Raw genomic sequence first — 13161 nt, 5'->3', positions numbered from 1 at the left:
GGCAGTGAGATAAATAACGGTGATGGATCAAGCCCTGATCTTTGGACTGGGTAAGAGTGGTCTGCTCAATTCAGACACTCTGTTCATCACCACCCCCTTTTGTAAATCGATTTTGGCCACTATAGGTGTGGCAGGGTATACTCAGACATGAGTCCCTTTCTCACTGCTCCATCAGGATTCAAGCAAGCCGGGCCGAAGAGGCTGAAATGCCAGAAACCAGTCCCCGGTAGCTTGTCTCCTTTCTGGTAAAGAATTGGCTTGGTAGTTTAGTCTGCCCTGTTCCCATGATGCACTGGGCCAGGGACAGACTGATTTGCATATAGCCAGGTTCTGAGCTGGGATGGGGCAGTGAGATAAATAACGGTGATGGATCAAGCCCTGATCTTTGGACTGGGTAAGAGTGGTCTGCTCAATTCAGACACTCTGTTCATCACCACCCCCTTTTGTAAATCGATTTTGGCCACTATAGGTGTGGCAGGGTATACTCAGACATGAGTCCCTTTCTCACTGCTCCATCAGGATTCAAGCAAGCCGGGCCGAAGAGGCTGAAATGCCAGAAACCGGTCCCCGGTAGCTTGTCTCCTTTCTGGTAAAGAATTGGCTTGGTAGTTTAGTCTGCCCTGTTCCCATGATGCACTGGGCCAGGGACAGACTGATTTGCATATAGCCAGGTTCTGAGCTGGGATGGGGCAGTGAGATAAATAACGGTGATGGATCAAGCCCTGATCTTTGGACTGGGTAAGAGTGGTCTGCTCAATTCAGACACTCTGTTCATCACCACCCCCTTTTGTAAATCGATTTTGGCCACTATAGGTGTGGCAGGGTATACTCAGACATGAGTCCCTTTCTCACTGCTCCATCAGGATTCAAGCAAGCCGGGCCGAAGAGGCTGAAATGCCAGAAACCGGTCCCCGGTAGCTTGTCTCCTTTCTGGTAAAGAATTGGCTTGGTAGTTTAGTCTGCCCTGTTCCCATGATGCACTGGGCCAGGGACAGACTGATTTGCATATAGCCAGGTTCTGAGCTGGGATGGGGCAGTGAGATAAATAACGGTGATGGATCAAGCCCTGATCTTTGGACTGGGTAAGAGTGGTCTGCTCAATTCAGACACTCTGTTCATCACCACCCCCTTTTGTAAATCGATTTTGGCCACTATAGGTGTGGCAGGGTATACTCAGACATGAGTCCCTTTCTCACTGCTCCATCAGGATTCAAGCAAGCCGGGCCGAAGAGGCTGAAATGCCAGAAACCGGTCCCCGGTAGCTTGTCTCCTTTCTGGTAAAGAATTGGCTTGGTAGTTTAGTCTGCCCTGTTCCCATGATGCACTGGGCCAGGGACAGACTGATTTGCATATAGCCAGGTTCTGAGCTGGGATGGGGCAGTGAGATAAATAACGGTGATGGATCAAGCCCTGATCTTTGGACTGGGTAAGAGTGGTCTGCTCAATTCAGACACTCTGTTCATCACCACCCCCTTTTGTAAATCGATTTTGGCCACTATAGGTGTGGCAGGGTATACTCAGACATGAGTCCCTTTCTCACTGCTCCATCAGGATTCAAGCAAGCCGGGCCGAAGAGGCTGAAATGCCAGAAACCGGTCCCCGGTAGCTTGTCTCCTTTCTGGTAAAGAATTGGCTTGGTAGTTTAGTCTGCCCTGTTCCCATGATGCACTGGGCCAGGGACAGACTGATTTGCATATAGCCAGGTTCTGAGCTGGGATGGGGCAGTGAGATAAATAACGGTGATGGATCAAGCCCTGATCTTTGGACTGGGTAAGAGTGGTCTGCTCAATTCAGACACTCTGTTCATCACCACCCCCTTTTGTAAATCGATTTTGGCCACTATAGGTGTGGCAGGGTATACTCAGACATGAGTCCCTTTCTCACTGCTCCATCAGGATTCAAGCAAGCCGGGCCGAAGAGGCTGAAATGCCAGAAACCGGTCCCCGGTAGCTTGTCTCCTTTCTGGTAAAGAATTGGCTTGGTAGTTTAGTCTGCCCTGTTCCCATGATGCACTGGGCCAGGGACAGACTGATTTGCATATAGCCAGGTTCTGAGCTGGGATGGGGCAGTGAGATAAATAACGGTGATGGATCAAGCCCTGATCTTTGGACTGGGTAAGAGTGGTCTGCTCAATTCAGACACTCTGTTCATCACCACCCCCTTTTGTAAATCGATTTTGGCCACTATAGGTGTGGCAGGGTATACTCAGACATGAGTCCCTTTCTCACTGCTCCATCAGGATTCAAGCAAGCCGGGCCGAAGAGGCTGAAATGCCAGAAACCGGTCCCCGGTAGCTTGTCTCCTTTCTGGTAAAGAATTGGCTTGGTAGTTTAGTCTGCCCTGTTCCCATGATGCACTGGGCCAGGGACAGACTGATTTGCATATAGCCAGGTTCTGAGCTGGGATGGGGCAGTGAGATAAATAACGGTGATGGATCAAGCCCTGATCTTTGGACTGGGTAAGAGTGGTCTGCTCAATTCAGACACTCTGTTCATCACCACCCCCTTTTGTAAATCGACTTTGGCCACTATAGGTGTGGCAGGGTATACTCAGACATGAGTCCCTTTCTCACTGCTCCATCAGGATTCAAGCAAGCAGGGCCGAAGAGGCTGAAATGCCAGAAACCGGTCCCCGGTAGCTTGTCTCCTTTCTGGTAAAGAATTGGCTTGGTAGTTTAGTCTGCCCTGTTCCCATGATGCACTGGGCCAGGGACAGACTGATTTGCATATAGCCAGGTTCTGAGCTGGGATGGGGCAGTGAGATAAATAACGGTGATGGATCAAGCCCTGATCTTTGGACTGGGTAAGAGTGGTCTGCTCAATTCAGACACTCTGTTCATCACCACCCCCTTTTGTAAATCGATTTTGGCCACTATAGGTGTGGCAGGGTATACTCAGACATGAGTCCCTTTCTCACTGCTCCATCAGGATTCAAGCAAGCCGGGCCGAAGAGGCTGAAATGCCAGAAACCGGTCCCCGGTAGCTTGTCTCCTTTCTGGTAAAGAATTGGCTTGGTAGTTTAGTCTCCCCTGTTCCCATGATGCACTGGGCCAGGGACAGACTGATTTGCATATAGCCAGGTTCTGAGCTGGGATGGGGCAGTGAGATAAATAACGGTGATGGATCAAGCCCTGATCTTTGGACTGGGTAAGAGTGGTCTGCTCAATTCAGACACTCTGTTCATCACCACCCCCTTTTGTAAATCGATTTTGGCCACTATAGGTGTGGCAGGGTATACTCAGACATGAGTCCCTTTCTCACTGCTCCATCAGGATTCAAGCAAGCCGGGCCGAAGAGGCTGAAATGCCAGAAACCGGTCCCCGGTAGCTTGTCTCCTTTCTGGTAAAGAATTGGCTTGGTAGTTTAGTCTGCCCTGTTCCCATGATGCACTGGGCCAGGGACAGACTGATTTGCATATAGCCAGGTTCTGAGCTGGGATGGGGCAGTGAGATAAATAACGGTGATGGATCAAGCCCTGATCTTTGGACTGGGTAAGAGTGGTCTGCTCAATTCAGACACTCTGTTCATCACCACCCCCTTTTGTAAATCGATTTTGGCCACTATAGGTGTGGCAGGGTATACTCAGACATGAGTCCCTTTCTCACTGCTCCATCAGGATTCAAGCAAGCCGGGCCGAAGAGGCTGAAATGCCAGAAACCGGTCCCCGGTAGCTTGTCTCCTTTCTGGTAAAGAATTGGCTTGGTAGTTTAGTCTGCCCTGTTCCCATGATGCACTGGGCCAGGGACAGACTGATTTGCATATAGCCAGGTTCTGAGCTGGGATGGGGCAGTGAGATAAATAACGGTGATGGATCAAGCCCTGATCTTTGGACTGGGTAAGAGTGGTCTGCTCAATTCAGACACTCTGTTCATCACCACCCCCTTTTGTAAATCGATTTTGGCCACTATAGGTGTGGCAGGGTATACTCAGACATGAGTCCCTTTCTCACTGCTCCATCAGGATTCAAGCAAGCCGGGCCGAAGAGGCTGAAATGCCAGAAACCGGTCCCCGGTAGCTTGTCTCCTTTCTGGTAAAGAATTGGCTTGGTAGTTTAGTCTGCCCTGTTCCCATGATGCACTGGGCCAGGGACAGACTGATTTGCATATAGCCAGGTTCTGAGCTGGGATGGGGCAGTGAGATAAATAACGGTGATGGATCAAGCCCTGATCTTTGGACTGGGTAAGAGTGGTCTGCTCAATTCAGACACTCTGTTCATCACCACCCCCTTTTGTAACTCGCACGCTAAAGGCATGCCTGAGGCAAGCCCATCTGAGCCTGTTTGCGCTCGTCCACGTCCTGACCACGGCCATTCATGGGGGTTTTGGTATACCGCCCCCCCTGGCTATGCTGGTAGGTTCCTTAATTCCATCTCCCAAGCTGTCGGCCACATAGTTTTCAATTATAGGAGCTACACTGTCTTAGTGGACTTCAACTTGCAATTGGATAAGGCCACTAACAGCTTAGCATTACAATTGTGTGACTCTTTTGCTGACATTGATTTATCTTTAACCATATTGGGCCCTAATCACAAGGCATGTCAGAGTATTGATACCATGTTCTCAAATAAATAGTTAGAAGGTGCCACACTAATGGAAGTTCTGTCGTCTGACCATGTTCGATTACCATTTTCTTGGTCTTCGTCCACTCCAAAAAGCATGGAACAAGGTCAATATAACCCTATTAAAGGGCATATTAGAGACCACTCAGCCTAAACATAAGAGCAAGACAGTATCATATGAAGCCAAGCTGAATAACTAACTCACTGAAGCCACTTCTATAGATGTTTAACTAGCCAAGACAGGAATTGCCAGGCATTTGCAATCAGCTCAAGGGTTCACAAGTGACCTAGCGGAAGAAAGAAATTGGTGCACAAAGTTGGAACGCCTTTGGAGGAAAAAGCAGCACAGAGCTTATATTAAAATAATTTGAAACTAGCTTGATACTCTTTTTATACTAACCGAATTGATGAAGCAATCTCTAACGCTAAAGAGATTTTAAAAATAGTATCTGTCTTTACTTATTTCTCAAATTCAGCTCCAACCCCGGAAGCTCGCGCGTCCCTCTGCTGTCAATTGAGCTTGTTTTCTGAGCACCAGATCAAAAATATCAAAGATAACCTGGCAGATACACCAAGGAGTGCACCCACGGATATTGAGAATTTACCAATGCCAAGAGCTCAGGATAAACTGCTGCAGTCTACATCCCACAGTTAACAAATTGGAAAGATTTCTCCACAAATGTAAGACTGGCTCACCTCTGGATCCCCTCCCACCTCAAATTATGAGAATATTAGGGAGCAGTCTGGCTCCTATTTAGCAGGAGCTTTTACAACTTCCTTGATGTCAGAGACTGTACCCCTGCTTGGAAAAGGGCCAGTGTTATTCCCTTGTTGAAGAAACCTAACACCGATCAACAAATTCTCTCACATTTTAGACCCGTCTCCTTGCTCCCAGGGATCTCAAAGATCATGAAAACATTTTTTTTACAGCTGAGAACTTTTTGGGAAACTTCAATTCTCCTCCAAAGCTGGGTTTCGGGGTTCAGGGCCCCACACGGCACAGAGTTAGCTCTCATGGAGATCACTGACTGCATTAAATTTGCATTCGATGCGGGTCAGAATGCTGCCCTAATCCTATTAGACCTCTCAGCAGCATTTGACATGATCTCTAATAAGATCGTGTTACACCCTCTTGCAGACATTGGGGTGGAGGGGAAGGTGTTGGCCTGGTTACATTCCTTTTTGGAACATAGGGAACAAGCTGCACGGCATAAACCTTTTTTCTCTGATGCCAAACATATTTAGCATTGAGTTTCACAGGGCTGTGCCCTGAGCCCCACACTTTTTAACATATATCTGACACTTCTGGCCTATCTCATTGAATATTTAATCATCCAAGTGGTCTCTTACGAAGCCAATACTCAACTGATGCTGACTTAGGAACTGGGTTTCCTGTCATGATGGATGATCATGGACAAGCAAAATCTATAAAAACGTACAGAAGGAGAAATGAATGGTCTTTACCAGCTTGGATAGACTCTTTTCTATCAGGCCGCTCATTCCAGGTTTGGGATGGCAACTCACACTCTGCCCCTCTTCCACTCTCAAGCGGAGTCCCCCAGGGGTCTTCGCTTAGTCCCACCCTGTTTAATGTTTACATGGCCCCCCTTGAGGATGTCGTTGCCCCTTACGGGATAAAAATAGTGAGCTATGCAGACGACACGCAACTGGTCGTCTCACTATCTCACCTTGACAACCACCCAGATAACCTATTGAACTGCCTCCAGGACACTCACAACTGGATGAGCGAGTCCTCTCTGAAGCTCAACGGAGCGAAAACTGAAATCATGCTCATGGGCAAGAAATGGACAACCATCCTCCCTTCGGTCTGGCCAGACGTTTTCGGTGAGGTGCCAACTCCGAAAAAAGAAATCAAGACACTGGGAGTCTGGCTGGAACCTGAGCTGACCATGAAGACCCAGGCAGCCAAAACAGCAGGAATCTGTTTTGGACTCATGCGATCCATCCGCAAGATCCTTCCACTCCTTCCTCCCTTATCAAGGAAACTACTGGTTCAAGGTCTCATTCTTGCCCGGCTAGACTACAGCAACGCCGTCTACCTCGGCGCCCCTGAATCCACCTAGGCTAAACTCCAACGCACTCAAAATGCGGCGGCGCGGCTCATTTTGAGTCTCCCCCCCAGAGCCTCGGCCAGACCTGCCCTCAAGGCCCTACACTGGCTTCCTGTACGTCAGAGGGTAGAATTCAAGGCTCTGTGCACTGCCCATAAACTCATCAACGGTGTAGGCCCCGCTGTCCTGAAAGACATGGTCACCCCCTACAAAACCCCCAGACTCCTGCGCTCGGACAACGAACGCTTGGCTACTGTACCTAGATTCAGGAAGGTACGCACCGGTGGTCGACGCTTTGCGGTAAAAGCGTCCTCAGGATGGAACTCACTCCCCCGCAGCCTGCGTCTGGAATCCTGTCACCTCCTCTTCCGCAAAAGACTGAAAACTTTCCTTTTCCCCAAATAGTTACCCTCTCCCTCCCCTCCGGTCTCCACTAATTTCAAAGCGCGGGGATGCCTCCGGGTCACCAGGCGCTCTATAAATCGCTAAATAATAATAATAATAATAATTAAAATTAACTGTTTTTATGAAATACTAGAGTTCCTTACTGGTATGGGGTGGTACGGGGTCACAGGTGTTCTAGCTTCCAGAAATATTACAATGATAAGAATATGGGATTAGGGGTTTGATTTAAGGAGTGTGTGCTTAGAGTGATGAGGTACACTGCATTATGGGAAGTGTAGTTGCAATGATGAAGACAAAGATAATTGTAGAGGGTGAAAAGAAAGGTGTTAGTCCATTGTTTAGCTCTGTTTAGAACTCGGTAGAAGCAAGCAATCACCTGGCTGCAGTTATTTAGGGCGGAGATTGCATAAAACGGTTGGTTCCAGGGAGGGATTCAGTTAGCACTCTAATGGAACATGCATGCTTCAGCATCCAGGGAAATGGAAATATGAAGTGTTAAACTTTCGCAAGTCGTGTGAAAAGGAGTTTGAACCTCTGGGAATGTTGATCTAACTATGGGATTGACTGAGTGTCATCCTGAGCGTAAACAGGCTTAAGGTTTAGTTCCGCTCTGAAGAACAGGCGGTATTACGTTACGAATTAAAAGGGGCTGGATTAATTTAAGAGCTAATGTAATTTTGTTGGGACATGGATATATGTGTAGTATTAGGTTTTGGTTGTAACATCCTGTTGATGAGGAAGGGATAGGTGTATGTAAATGCGCTGGGAACAGGCCCGACTCGCTAGGAGTGCGGTTCATTGAAAATGTGACCCTTGACGAGAAAAGTTGGATTTTAATGATTTTGAGTTAAAAAGTCATTATTATTGTTGATTTAGATAGGTTAAACTTGTGTGTTTGTATTTTCTAGAAGCCCCTCACGAAGGGAATCTTTCCCCGAAATGCATTGGGTTGATGTAATAAGATCATGTCATGTGGAAACTACTTTTGTTCCTGAGCCTTTTGTGAATATCAACGTTAAGTATTTGATATGGATAAAATGAATTGAACAACTGTCAAGTATGGAGAATGAAAAAGAAATGGTGAAAATTAAGGATATTTGTTTAAAACATTGTTTAGCATTTAACTCATTAGATTCATACAGTTTTTTGGCTGTGTAGCTTGGTGGAACCTTAGTTGGCTCCCCCGTGACTTGGTATAAATTGCAGCGCAATGTGACGAAGCACTGATAAGTTTGCACGCGGATACAGTGACAAATCAGTGTTAACAAGGTTCAGATGGTATAATAGAGGTGGGCATCTCTCACCTCCTGAAATTCACTTCTAGAAAGGTGGCATTTTCCTGCCCTTCCTATTTATTACCTGCAACCTGTCCTAGGTCACATGATTGGGTATAGTTGGCAACTGGACTTTCCTCCCACACAGTCATACAATAGAGGGATTAGGTGTGCCTGAATTGCCCATCAACTCCCAATATGGGGATAGGGTGGAGCTGGGCGCAGCTCCACTTAAAACTGAATCGACTGTGCGCTGCCTACACACACATGGCTTGCTACCACTGCATTGTTCCTGCAGCCAGCTTGGAGCTAGTCCTCTAGAACATTCGCATAACTTCAAAGAAGGCACCCGGTATAAAAATAGGGCCCCAGACCCACTATTCAGTTCACTTTCTGGACCCGGGGAAGGAACCTCAGAGAATTGCTGACTGCTATTGCCTGCTGTGTACTCCACAAAACTGCTTTCCTGCACCTAGAAAGACTGATTTGCTGCTTGGAGCCTGCCTTGAGCCCCTAGAAGCCAGCTCTGCTGTTTTCACTTGGCTTCTTCACATGAACCAAGGGCCACCGGAGTGACTCCAAGAGCTAGTTTGCTGGCCTACGATTCAGAGCCTTAGGGACATAACAGGCCCCCCCACATCTAGATCCAACACCTGGACCAAGCATGAGTGAGTCCTAAACCCCTAATTGATGCCCCACCATTCCTGGTCCCTTGGTCATTGCGCTAAAAGTGGCCACATAGCCAAAATCCCAAACTTGGGACTTAGAAACTTTTTGGCTAAAAACTGCTCTAAGAACCAAGGTGGTATATGATGTCCACTAATGTAAGTGGACACTTTGCACCAGTCCTGACAACCCTTATGGTGATTTAAGAGGTCTTCTACAACCTTAGAAAGCTCTCTAAGTGGTAGCAGTGGAGAGCAGTCTTCAGGCTTAGTCCAGAAGGAGTGTAAAGCAGCTTGTTTTTACCAGAGTTCAATCTTTTAGTATAGATTAAGTGAAAAATAACCACACCAAGTATTTAAAAAATATGTATTTATTATATAATACTCTCTAGTACGTTTCAATATCTCCAACATGGAGATAAACACAATGCACAAAATACTTTAGCAAAGAAACACAGAAAATAGCACAAAACACACAGTGGCCCCAAGGGGGGACCAAACCATATACGGTGAAAGTGGTACAAGAATCATGACTGGATCAAGAAAGGGTTGGGAGGACATAGAAGTGCTGGGACCGCAAAGAATCACCCAAGGTGAGTAGATAGGGACCCCACAGTGTCATGGAGATGGGCTTTGCCTTCACACTGTGTTAAGTTAGCATGAGCTTATTAGAAGTTTAAACGCCATTTGACCTTTCTGCTGCTTCTGCACACGGCACATATTGTTATTAATGCTTTGAGCCTAGTAGAATATTTTGCTTCACACAAGAATAATATGTTTTCCCATAGTATCAGCTTTGCTTGGTAAACTATGTCTAAACAGTGAGTACAGAGGCCTTCAAGGGTTTTTCAAAACAGTGGTTGTTGTTCGGTCTGACCAGAGCATGTCCTAGACATAACACATATGCAGCTGTGGCCAACTCTGGCTTTTGGCGTGTTTAATAATGCACTGCGCAGAGCATGCACACACACTTGATGAATATTCGCATGCAGAAAGATGATGTAGAAGATAATGTGATCCCTTTCTACTAAGACCAGAGGTATGGGGCCGCCCTGCTAAAAATCCAAAGAGACCTTCTTTAGATGTAATATAATATACTAGCAAGGGAGGGTAAGACTTAGGTGTAATTTAGCCTGCTTCCCATTCGCATTTTAACATTCTTTCTCTCTTTGTATTTTATGGAATAGTAACTATGCTGATAACCTTGTTGCTTATAATATGTTTGCTTGTATTAGCTAAGATTCTGCGCCTGAGAACACTGCATTAGAAATAAATATTTCAAACTTTCACGTGTTTTCATTTACTCCTCGTTCTGGACTGGTATGTTAGTATAACAAAAGAGTGTTCATGTGTTCCACATGACCTGAGGTGTTCTGAGTTCATGTTCTGGGTTGTCTAATCATTGGGGGTGTATAAGAACCAATGAGACACTGATTGCTAGTCTGGTAGGGGATTTTGGATACTAAGGTGAGTTTTGGTACACCCTAATTCACTGAGGTTCCAAGTCTCTATGCACAGTTCTGTGTAGGAGAAGAATCCCTGCGACAATAGAGAGCGTGTGCAGTGTGGAAACACAAATACTAGCTCTATACAACTCTATGTGCAAGTCGCGGTTGGATTTTTAAAGATCAATGACCCTTCCCAGTGGACCCTGAAGAAACCCTGTGGAACACAGAAGGTTGGAGAGCCACTCCACCTGAAGATACCCTAATACCCATGTTACCTACACCAGCAAAGCCAGGTGTATACGTGTGAAGCGTTGTCTGAAACTGACATCGAACCCAATGGAGGACTTCAGGAAAGTGCCTCTGCTGTAAGAGGGGTAAGTGTCCGGTGGAATCCTAAGATGGATTCTTGATGAGAGGTATCTGCAAACAGAGGAGACTTGTAAGATGAATGCCCTCCGATGTCGGATGTTGCAGGATGGATGACGATGACCTTAACTCTGCAGCGGTGAGAACCAGGTGATGCTAAGGAGGACCAGAAGCCCTGCACGAGCTGTCCCACAAAGGGTGTCGAATGCTTAGGGGTCAGTGTCTGGCTGGAGCACCAACAAACCTTGGCAAAAACAAGCCACACAGGAATGAAAGAAGGAGGCATGTCGGGACCAGCGAGGTCCAGGGGACTCAACAAAAGCAGGATAGTCAGAGCATGCCCGAGCAATCAGGGGAGCCTAAAAGAAACAAGTGTGACCCTCTAGTGGACCCACCGGCCGGAGGCACTTGAGTCGCAAGAAGACCAAGGAACTCACCAAAAGATGCAGGGCACAATGCACACAATGCTGTGTGGCTGAAGATTCTGGTCACTGGAGGTGCTAGAGGTGGGGGCTACTTGAAGCCTAAAGACCTTCTTGCAAAGAAGCCAACACGCCTTTCAACTGCAAATTGTACATGGTGTACATGGGGTCAGTTATTGCAACCACCATGAGGGATACTGGCCTCAAACGTGATGAGAGGGCGGGGCAGGTCTCAGGAGCTGTGGAAAACCACCACCTGTGTTGCAGAGTCCACGGAATCCAGAGGAGCTCAGGATCTGCAGACCGGTCAACTTAGCTTTAGAGCCTGCAAATGCAGGGAAGTGACTCCTTCACTCAAAGGGTAATTTCTGCAGGTGTCTTTGATGCTTCACAGGCCTTGAAAGGTTCCTGTATGATGCACAGGCACATAAAATTCAGCAGACTGGAAGGGAGATGAAGTCAGGCCCAAACAAAGTCCAGCGCAGTCCAGAGTGTCCAGACGGTAGAAGTGCAGTGGTGTTTGATCTGAATCTTATCCCACGACGAATCTAGGGACCTACACCCAGGTAACACCCTAAGTAACCTAGGGAAAGGGTTGGAAAGATTCAGGAGACCTTCCCAGGGGAGGTCTGGACAGGGATGAGGTTACTTCCATGTCCTTTGTCCAGTTCTGTGCCAGAGCGGGAGACAACGGCTCTCAGAACTAGTTTGAACTGGACTATGCACAGGGACACCAAATGTGCCCCTCATGCAGACTTTCGGTCACTGGCAAGGGCACCCAACCAGGCCTAATACACAAAATCCTGTCTGGGAGGTGGTCACACCTCCCTGTGACAGGATGCCTATTGTTTTGCCTTCCCCTGCTTGAGCTTGCAGCAGGAGGGCGGAATCGTGTCTCTGGGTGGCAGCAACCATTTTGTGCTGTCCAGATCAAGAAGGCTGGTACAGGGAACACTAACTGAGGTCTCTTCCAGTGCTTGGATACCAAACATGATAGGATTTGTTGCAGCCGTTCTCAAGATGGTCATCGCATCATTGTGTGGTGCCCCTCTAAATAGAATATGGCTGCTTCACTGACAACCTGGGAGAATGGACTCCTTAGGCTGCAAGGAAATTCTTCTCATGCAGGGGCACCCTCTCACTTAGAACCAAGCACCCTGCCTTCAGAATTGCAAAGGCCTGCTGTATGAGTGACTTATAGGTTTTTAGTACAGTGACCCTGTGATATAGGAAAACTAAATCTTAAGTAAGTGGTGCAAATACCAACTTACACAGGCTACAATGGCAGACCTGTAGTTCCATTTTGCATGGTGTCTCATGGGTAGTATAATACATGCTTCAGCTCATGAGAGACCTCTGGGGTACCTATGCCCTGGGTACCTTAGTACCATATACTAATGACTGATAAGGATACCCCAGTATCCAATCTGGAATGTGCCTAAGTACTCAACAACGCAATTTAGGGAGAGAACAGATAGACTGGGATCCTGATTTGCAAGATCCCATTCAGATTAGTCAAAATACAGCTTAGAACCAAGCAAAAAGTGTGGGTAATCATGCAGAAGGATCCTGCCTTCCTACAAAATGTAAGACCAAGAACAACCTGCTCATCTGTCTCTCCAAGGTGTAGGACCGGTCGAACCTGACTTTGTGGCTTTTCCCTCTAGGTTCTTTTTCACAGCAGCAGATCCTGTTTAGCAGTCCTTCACCAAAGGGCTATCCAGCCTACTGGGACTCTTGTCAGTTACAGTCTCCTGCTTTGTCTCGCTGGAGATGTTTGACTTCTAAAAAAGCAAGTGAGAACTCCAACTGTGTGCTCCTGCTGCCGCTGCCACTGCCGCTGGTAAGTGTCCTCCGTCCCATTTGCTTCTGTGCCACTGTCTCCCCCTCTTGTGCCTCGTTTTCTGCTCTGTGCCACTCGTTTCCCCCCCTTGTGCCCCATTTTGCCTTCT

This window comes from Lissotriton vulgaris, chromosome 5 (assembly GCF_964263255.1).
Source record: "Lissotriton vulgaris chromosome 5, aLisVul1.2, whole genome shotgun sequence".
In the NCBI taxonomy this organism is placed as follows: domain Eukaryota; kingdom Metazoa; phylum Chordata; class Amphibia; order Caudata; family Salamandridae; genus Lissotriton; species Lissotriton vulgaris.
Note: the sequence above shows the minus strand (reverse complement) of the source record.